Raw genomic sequence first — 8355 nt, forward strand, 5'->3', positions numbered from 1 at the left:
CCTAAAAATACATGTCAGGAAAATACTGTAAATTTTCAATTGTTTTGAGCACTTCTAATAAATTTTTAAGTATATCACTGCAGTCATATTATTATTATTATGTATTGGTATAATTTTAAATTTGAATATGATTTTAATACATTACTATTTATATAAGTATGTATATTAAAATTTGCTCTGAAAACTTAGCTAAAAAATTAAATAAAATGTTAATAACTTTTAATTTTACTTTTAGCTTAAAATTTTTGTCAATTTTAACCCTACATTGGATAAAAGAGTCAAGTTTGGCACTCCTTCTATGTATAAAGTACAGATACATAGAGAGGACATAAATAGATATAGAGGATAACTGTCATTAAAATTTCATGAGGGATTCAATTAGCAAAAAATATCTAAAATGGCTCTGGGGTCAAGAGAAGGGGAGGCAATAATGAAATGAAATGGGTGAGAAACACTGCTCTAAACCCATTTGGAGAATGCAAAATGAAAAACAAAAACAAAAGTAGGAAGTAAGAGGAACATTCAGAAAATGGAAACTAATGTGTTCTCATTTAAGAGCATGCACAAGGGAAGATGTTCAGAGAACCTAGAGTCACGGTTCCCAAGGTTGCCCACCCCAGCCAGGCCAGCAGCATCTGAAGGATCCCCAGTGGCCCTGCCCTTTTCCTTCTTGGTGGCCCTGGTGGTGCTCAGCGGCTCTCTGGGATGTGACCTGCCTCAGAACCATGGCCTGTTCATAGGAGGGCCTTGATGCTCCTGAGACAAATGAGAAGGATCTCCCCTTTTTCCTGCCTGAGGGACAGAAATAACTTTGCCTTCCCCAAGGAGGTGCTTGATGGCAAGCAGTTGCAGAAGGCTCAAGCCCTCTTTGTCATCCATGTGATGAACCAGAAGATCTTCCACCTCTTCTGCACAGAGGCCTCATCTGCTGCTTGGAAGACGAGCCTCCTAGAGGAATTCTGCTCGGGACTTTCTGAGCAACTGAGTGACCTAGAAGCATGTCTCATGCAGGAGGCTGGAATGGCAGAGCCTCCCCTCATGAAGGTGGACTCCATCCTGAGGAGCTACTTCCAAAGAATCTCCCTCTATCTGCAAGAGAAGCAATACAGCCCTTGTGCCTGGGAGATTGTCAGAGCAGAAATGATGAAACCCTTCTCTTCATCAACGACCTTGCAAGAAAGGTTAAGGGGCAAGAAATGAGACCTGGTTTTACATGGTAATGACTCTCACTGACAAATAATATCATACTTCCATGTGTTCTGCCATGTCAAAGACTCTCATTTCTGCTATAATCATGACATGCTGGAATCAATTTGTCAAAATGTTTTCAGGAGTATTAAGTGACATCATGTCAGCTATAAGAACAAGTTGCTTTCAGACGACCCTGCTGAAATGATGACCATTAATCAATTAATTCTATTGATGTATCTATTTAACAACTTATTTATTTAACTATAAGATTTAAGTTATCTTTGAACAATATTAGGTATACTTTCCCTTTGTAGTTAAGAGAAAAAATTTATCGTTTATATTTGTTAAATTTATTATTTCCTTTCTTTATTAAATATTTTGTATAGAAAAATTATTGTATTTGTTTATTATTTAAAAAAGAAACAAGTCTGATTATAACCTGATGAGAGAATGTATTGTACAACACACTTACTCATTATTACGTTATTCATGCTATAAGTTAAAAATAGACTTTCTCTAAGCCAGTTTATATGTTGCTGTCAGGATAGAGGTGGACATAACAAATCCAATCCTGCTTTGTACCACTGATTTTTGTGGAGAAACCAACCTAAAAGCAATAATCATACTGAAGTAGTATCAGTTACGTTAAGTGGTATAATGAGAAGAAGGGGAAAAATGGAGTTCTCTCAGCAGAAGCTGCAGTAAGTCATGTCAGGAAGCAAAAACAGAAGCAGTAGATACCTCCTACAATTGACTGCTAGACTTCCAAGTATAAATATTCTTGGAAAATGTATATTTGAGTCTGCAATTTATAAGCAACTCCATTAACTGAAAGCCTAGGAACAGAAGTGGTCACATGGGAAGAGTAGAGCATGAGAAAAGAACTTAAGATTCATTCCTCGAGGGGCACCTGAGTGGCTCAGTGGGATAAGCATCTGCCTTAGGCTCAGGTCATGATCTCAGGGTCCTGGGATGGAGTCCCGAGATGGATGGGCTCCCTGCTCATCAAGGAGTCTGCTTCTCCCTCTCCCCCACCACTCCCCCACATCCCCACTTGTGCTCGCACTCTCTCTCTTTCTCAATAAAATAAAATTAAATTAAAAAGTTCAATTCTTTAAACCTTCGAATGGTAAGGGAGAAAAGAGCCACAAAGGAAACAAAGGTGGAATGGCCCTAAGACTGTAAGATAAGAGAGAATATTGGTAAGAGTATTTCAAAGATGAAAAGTGCTTCAAAGAATTCCATCACTGCAAAATGTGGATGGAAAGTGCCCACCACACTGGGATATAGGGAGACTGAAACTTTAGTGAAAGCTGGCTTGCCAGAATTCATCATTGGGGGGAGTGATAATGTATTCGGAGAAAATAGTTGTGAGAGATTTGCCTTCTGAAATGCAGCAGGAAAATAGAATGGGAATTGGAAATTATGGGCATTTTTTTTCTGCAGAGTTCCCCTTTTTGCAATGTATGTGTCTCTGGGTTGATTCATGGACTTGAAGTATTAGCAAATCGTGTCAATCTGTTTAATATGTATTTCTTTTAAACCATGGCATATGTCATTCCTCACAATGCTAATTTATTATTATTTTGATTACTACTGTGTGGAATGTCAGTAAGCTGCTCTATGGATTGAAACCATCCGGTACATGGGGAAGCAGATGGAACTGCCCATAATGAGAGCAGGCTTGGTGGAATTCACAAGCAGAAACCACAGGGCAACAGGTGGAAGGCAAGGCTGCAGAAGAGAAGAGCTCCCGATGTTTTTCTCTCACCTGGGAGTCACCTTAGTGTTGTCACTCCCTTCCTGGTCAGACTACCTTTCAGTTTCTGTTGCCTCAGTGCATCCAGATGTGATGACAGCTTTCTAGCAAAGCTGACTGGAGAAAGGAAAAAAAATGATGTATTGGAAGTGATGGAAACTAATGGTACAGAGGCCCTTTCTGTTTGCATTTTTACGTCCCTAGTTTGGTACTGACCTCAAGATGAAATGGAAAGGAATTCAGAAGAGTAAGACAACTCCTGTCCAGAAATTACTAAATTAAAACAAACATATACAATTTTAAAAGCTCTGAACTAGTCAAGCAAAGGTGGCTAGCTTTCTCTAGCATCCTATGTGGCCTCACTGCCCCACGTTTTCACTGTGAGACAGAGCTTGAGGAATCAAAGGGCTCAGGAGAAGAGGACTGACTCAATAATGCAGGGATGGTCATTCCTCAATGGAAGCCCATGCACAGCCGAGAAAGCCACATGGAGTCCCCTGCAGCCTCAAAAACTGAGAGCAGAAGAAGGACTCCACAGTCTAATGAACTGAACTCCACATAAAAATCAATATTTAGGGATGCCTGGGTGGCTCAGTCGTTAGGCGTCTGCCTTCGGCTCAGGTCATGGTCCCAGGGTCCTGGGATCGAGCCCCGCATCGGGCTCCCTGCTCAGCGGGAAGCCTGCTTCTCCCTCTCCCACTCCCCCAGCTTGTGTTCCCTCTCTCGCTGTCTCTGTCAAATAAATAAATAAATAATTTCTTTAAAAAAAAAGAAATCAACATTTAGCAAAATAAAATTGCTGTTGCTATTTAAGGTAAAATTTTAAGAAAAAAGGGAGGGATAATTCACCCACACCCATGCCCCTGACACACACATGTAGTACATAATGTTTACCTTGTGTCCTCTGGAAGACATGGAAAAATATGACACTTGAGTAGCTGCCGGAAAGAAGAGGAATTGGTCACAGAAACCCTCTTGGGTCTCGGGCCATTGAGTGTTTAGGGGACAAAAACAAGCCCCCTCCAAGGCAGGTTTGCTCAAAGCTGGAAGTGTGATGAGCTGACTCCTGGCAGTCAGGTAGAGAGAGAGGCAGTGAGCGAGCGAGGGAGGGAAGGGGGGAGTGAGGAGGACGAAGATGGAACACAAGAGGCTGTGGGCACGCGGGCCCACAGCATAATATGCAACCTGCACTGCTCCTCGGGATGAGGTGCTGTCCAGAAAGGACAAACAGATGTGCGGCTGAAAGTAGAACGGACACATCCAGGTGTACCTAAAACAATTAGGAAACCAGCCTGGGGGTTGGGGAAGAACTGCTGAGTCATTAGTAGGACAAGGTGGAAAGAGTCTTGAGGCCCCCCCGTACAGCCACGTGGCCATCCTCGGAAGTCGTCTTTTGTACACAAAATCTGAGAGTATTCTTCGTCGGTCATTGTGCCCTGAGCAATTAATATGAATGCCGGCCAATGATCAAGGTGTGGGAAGACCCCTGGGGGTGCTTGTCAAACACAGGGAACACATCCATTCTGAAGAGGACAGATGCCCAGGGATGAGGCAGCAGAGCTGAGGTGCAGAAATGAAAAGAGCGAAAACAGAGCCCGGGAGCAGAGGTAAAATTGTGTTCTGAGCAAGGAGAACAAAGCTGCATACTTGTGACTGTGACACAAACATTTTTTTTTTCTCATTTGAAAGCTTTGGCTCCGTTTACATAGAACCATCTCAAGTATTGGACAAATTAAACTTCGATGAAAAAATGAAAAAATAATTGAAATGGGTGATGTCTTCCAATCTCATCTAAGTAAAGCAAATGTAAAGAAAAGCAAACAAAAATTAAAAGGCATAAAAAGTGTACAGGAACATTCTGTAAATGAAAACTACCCTCTTCTATTTAAGAGTCAGGAGTAGAAAGAACTGGGGGGCACGGCGCCCCCCACTGGTCACCCTGGCCACCGGACTCAGCTATGGCAGAGATTTGTGAATTGTCAGACCAGGAATTCAAAATGACTATCATTAATATGCTGAGGGCTTTAATGTATCCATATTCTCATTCATTCATTCACTCATCTATTTTAGCTACTATGTATTCTTTAAAATAGATTTTTTCAGCAAGATGCCCTTTTAAAAATAAAAAAAAAGTTTTGTTCATATAATACCATATTTACCTTCATAATATGTTTGAATGTAACAAAATTTGTTCATCTTATTTTTGTCAAATTGTTTTCTTTATGAAATTCTTCCCCAGGAGATTTTTCAGATTTGTTAATTCTTAAAAAGAGAGATAGCCTGAATTTGTGACCCATATTGAAGAATGGATGATAAATTCAAATCACTCATTCATTTCTCATTTGTTATTTTAAAACTGCATATCTCTATGCCAGATTAGGTGGTTATTCTGGGGACACAGAGGTGAATAAAGCAATTGTAAAGCTTATTCTCTTTGAGCTTTCCATTTTGAAGAGAAAGAAACATACAGCAATAATCATGTTTAAGGAATTTCAATTATATTTCATATTAAAACATGAGGTAGAGCACAAGAGACTTTCACTAGCAGCTTGAATGAGGGATGTCAAGAGGGGAGACAGAGCAGATGAACTCTTTAAAGCAGATGAAATCTCTAAACAGACATTCCGCCAGTAGATGCGTCCTTGGATCCAGAATCTCCAACAGAGTATATTGTGGAGATATTAATTTACAATTGTTTGTTGCATATTTGCAAATCAGGGCATGATAATAGATGTGTTCCCTTATGAGTAGATTGTAAAACGAGGAGATGACCTAAAGCTTATGAAGATGTTGAACTTTTAAGGTTAAAAGAGAAGAACTTGCAAAGGGCACAGAGATGGTGTAGCCAGTGTGGGTAGGAGACAAGAGAAGAATGATCTTCAGAAAGTACTGACTAAAAAAGAAAGTACTGACTAAGCAAACAAAGAGTTTAAATTTGAGGGGCATCTTAGAGAAGGATGGGGCTAACTTGTCCCAGTGGATCTGAAAACATAGGTGCCATTGGTCACTTCGGTAAGATCTGGTTAGGAAGAAAAATAGGCCATGTTGATAGATGAAGAAAGAGTGTGGTAAGTTGTCTCCTCTTTTTTTTACGTAGAGCAGCGTTGCTATGGTTCTATAAATTTACTGAAAAAACATATTTATAAGAAGCTCTTGGTTTCTTTGATTTTCTTTAGAGTTTTTCTAGTTTCTATTTCCTTGATTTTCATTATTCTCTTTATTGTTTCTTTTTATTTATTTTTTAATTGTTTCTTTTATTTCTAGCTTGTTACAGGGAAAGTGAAGAATCCTGACTTTGGACTTTCCTTCTTCTCTAGCCTGAGCATCTAAAGCCATAAGTTATACTTTAATCCTGCCTAGCTGCATCTCACAAATTTTGATGTTATGGGTTTTTAAAATTTTTTTCATTTATTTATTTTTAAAGTAAACTCCACACCCAACATGGAGCTTGAACTCGCCATCCTGCGATCAAGAGTCACGTGTTCTACCGACTGAGCCAGCCAGGAGCCTCCAATATGTTGTGTTTTCATTTCCATTTATTTCAATGTATTTTCATACTTCCCTTGGGATTTCTTCTTTGCCCCATGAGCTATTTAAATGTTATTTAATTTCCAAATATTTGGAGATTTTTCAGGTATCTCTCTGGTATTGTTTTCTATATTTTTCTATTGCAGTTAAAGAACTTACTGTATCATCTCAGTCCTTTTAATTCTATAGAAAATTTTTATGACCCAGAATCTGGTCTATATTTATGATTGTCCTAAAGAAATCTGAAAAAAAATATATGTCACTTGTTATATTTGTGATATTTTCCATCTCTAAAAGTTCCTATCGGTTTTTATTTGTGTCTTCCATTTTTTCCTTCACTGTACCTTGAGGAAGAAAGTCATCTTAATTATCAAACTCAAGGAGATGTTGTTCTTTGTCTCAGCATCACGGACAGTTTTCTAGTTATTTCTGCTAGGAGCATAGTTCAAGCCTTCTTCATACGTCGTGACTGAAACTGCACTACTTTCCTTCTTATTTTTTTTTTTTTAAGATTTTATTTATTTATTTGTCACAGAGAGAGAGAGAGCGCACAAGAAGGGCAGGCAGAGGGAGAAGCAGGCTCCCTGCTGAGCAAGGAGCCTGATGCAGAACTCGATCCCAGGACCCTGGGATCGGGACCTGAGCTGAAGGCAAATGCTAAGAACTGAGCCATCCAGGTGTCCCTACTTTCCTTCTTAAAATCCAATCTTACATCAAATCTGTATTTCATCAGGATTTTATTTTCATCTATCATATGATATGAGAGTTGACATTGATCTCTGCCTGGATTAGCAGGTAATCATTGTGGAATCATTTCTTTTTTTTTTTTTTAAGATTTTATTTATTTGACAGAGAGAGACACAGATTTTATTTATTTATTTGACAGAGAGAGACACAGCGAGAGAGGGAACACAAGCAGGGGGAGTGGGAGAGGGAGAAGCAGACTTCCCACTGAGCAGGGAGCCTGACGCGGGGCTCAATCCCAGGACCCAGGGATCATGACCTGAGCCGAAGGCAGATGCTTAATGACTGAGCCACCCAGGCACCCTGGAATCACTTCTGGATGGTTAATCCCATCATTTGAACATCAGATACATCCTTTATCCTAAGCCTAGCTGTCGATGATAACACAACCATTTTGGGCATGATGTGTTTTACCAATCTGGTTACCTAATTTTCCTCTTTGTTACATTGCATTTTCTGTTATTATGAAATACAGCTTATTTTTACATAGAGATTGATATGCCCAGACTTTACTGCTTCCTTTCTTCCTGACTAAATAAAGATTTGATCTTTAGGTAGGGCAATGACTTCAGAAAAATGATAAATTCTTAGGCATTAATAAATAATGAGTTTGCAATGAATATAATGGCCAGGGACACTTCCCTCATAAGATGAAAAAATGAAAGTGAATCAGAAACTTTCTCTTTTCCAATATCCGAAGGGACAAATTAGGTGAAAACCAATAAAAAGCCAGAGCACCAGCAAACAAGACAGAGAGCAAGAAAAATGTGTAAATTTGGGATTAAAATATATGAGAACTACAAAATAAGAATTGTAAGGAATATTTATGACATGTGATACAGGATTATGTACTGCGTCTAGATTTTGCTAAGGAATTTAGATGTTTGATCCGGAATAATTCGCTTAATCTCTTTGGACCTCAGTTTCTCCAAATATAAAGGAGGCTGGAAATGTTCCTTGAGTTGTGAGTAGTAAATAATCTAGAACACTTAGAAGCACTTGGCAGCATATTTCCCACTGAATGAAGCTTTAACAGATGGTGACTCTTTTCTTATTTATTCATAGAGATCTAGAAGAGAATAGTGGACTTCTCCTAGCCGCCTCTCTGTTACTGATTGACAACTGCTGATGGT

The 8355-nt window shown here is 39.2% G+C and overlaps 1 pseudogene; it reads left to right on the top strand.

The window, feature by feature from the left end:
- The first annotated feature begins 200 nt into the window (after window positions 1-200).
- Window positions 201-1481, top strand: LOC102749740 (interferon alpha-2-like; annotated as a pseudogene).
- The last annotated feature ends 6874 nt before the right edge of the window (window positions 1482-8355 follow it).

This window comes from Leptonychotes weddellii, chromosome 14 (genome assembly GCF_054177405.1).
Source record: "Leptonychotes weddellii isolate Sample4059 chromosome 14, ASM5417740v2, whole genome shotgun sequence".
Classification (NCBI taxonomy): domain Eukaryota; kingdom Metazoa; phylum Chordata; class Mammalia; order Carnivora; family Phocidae; genus Leptonychotes; species Leptonychotes weddellii.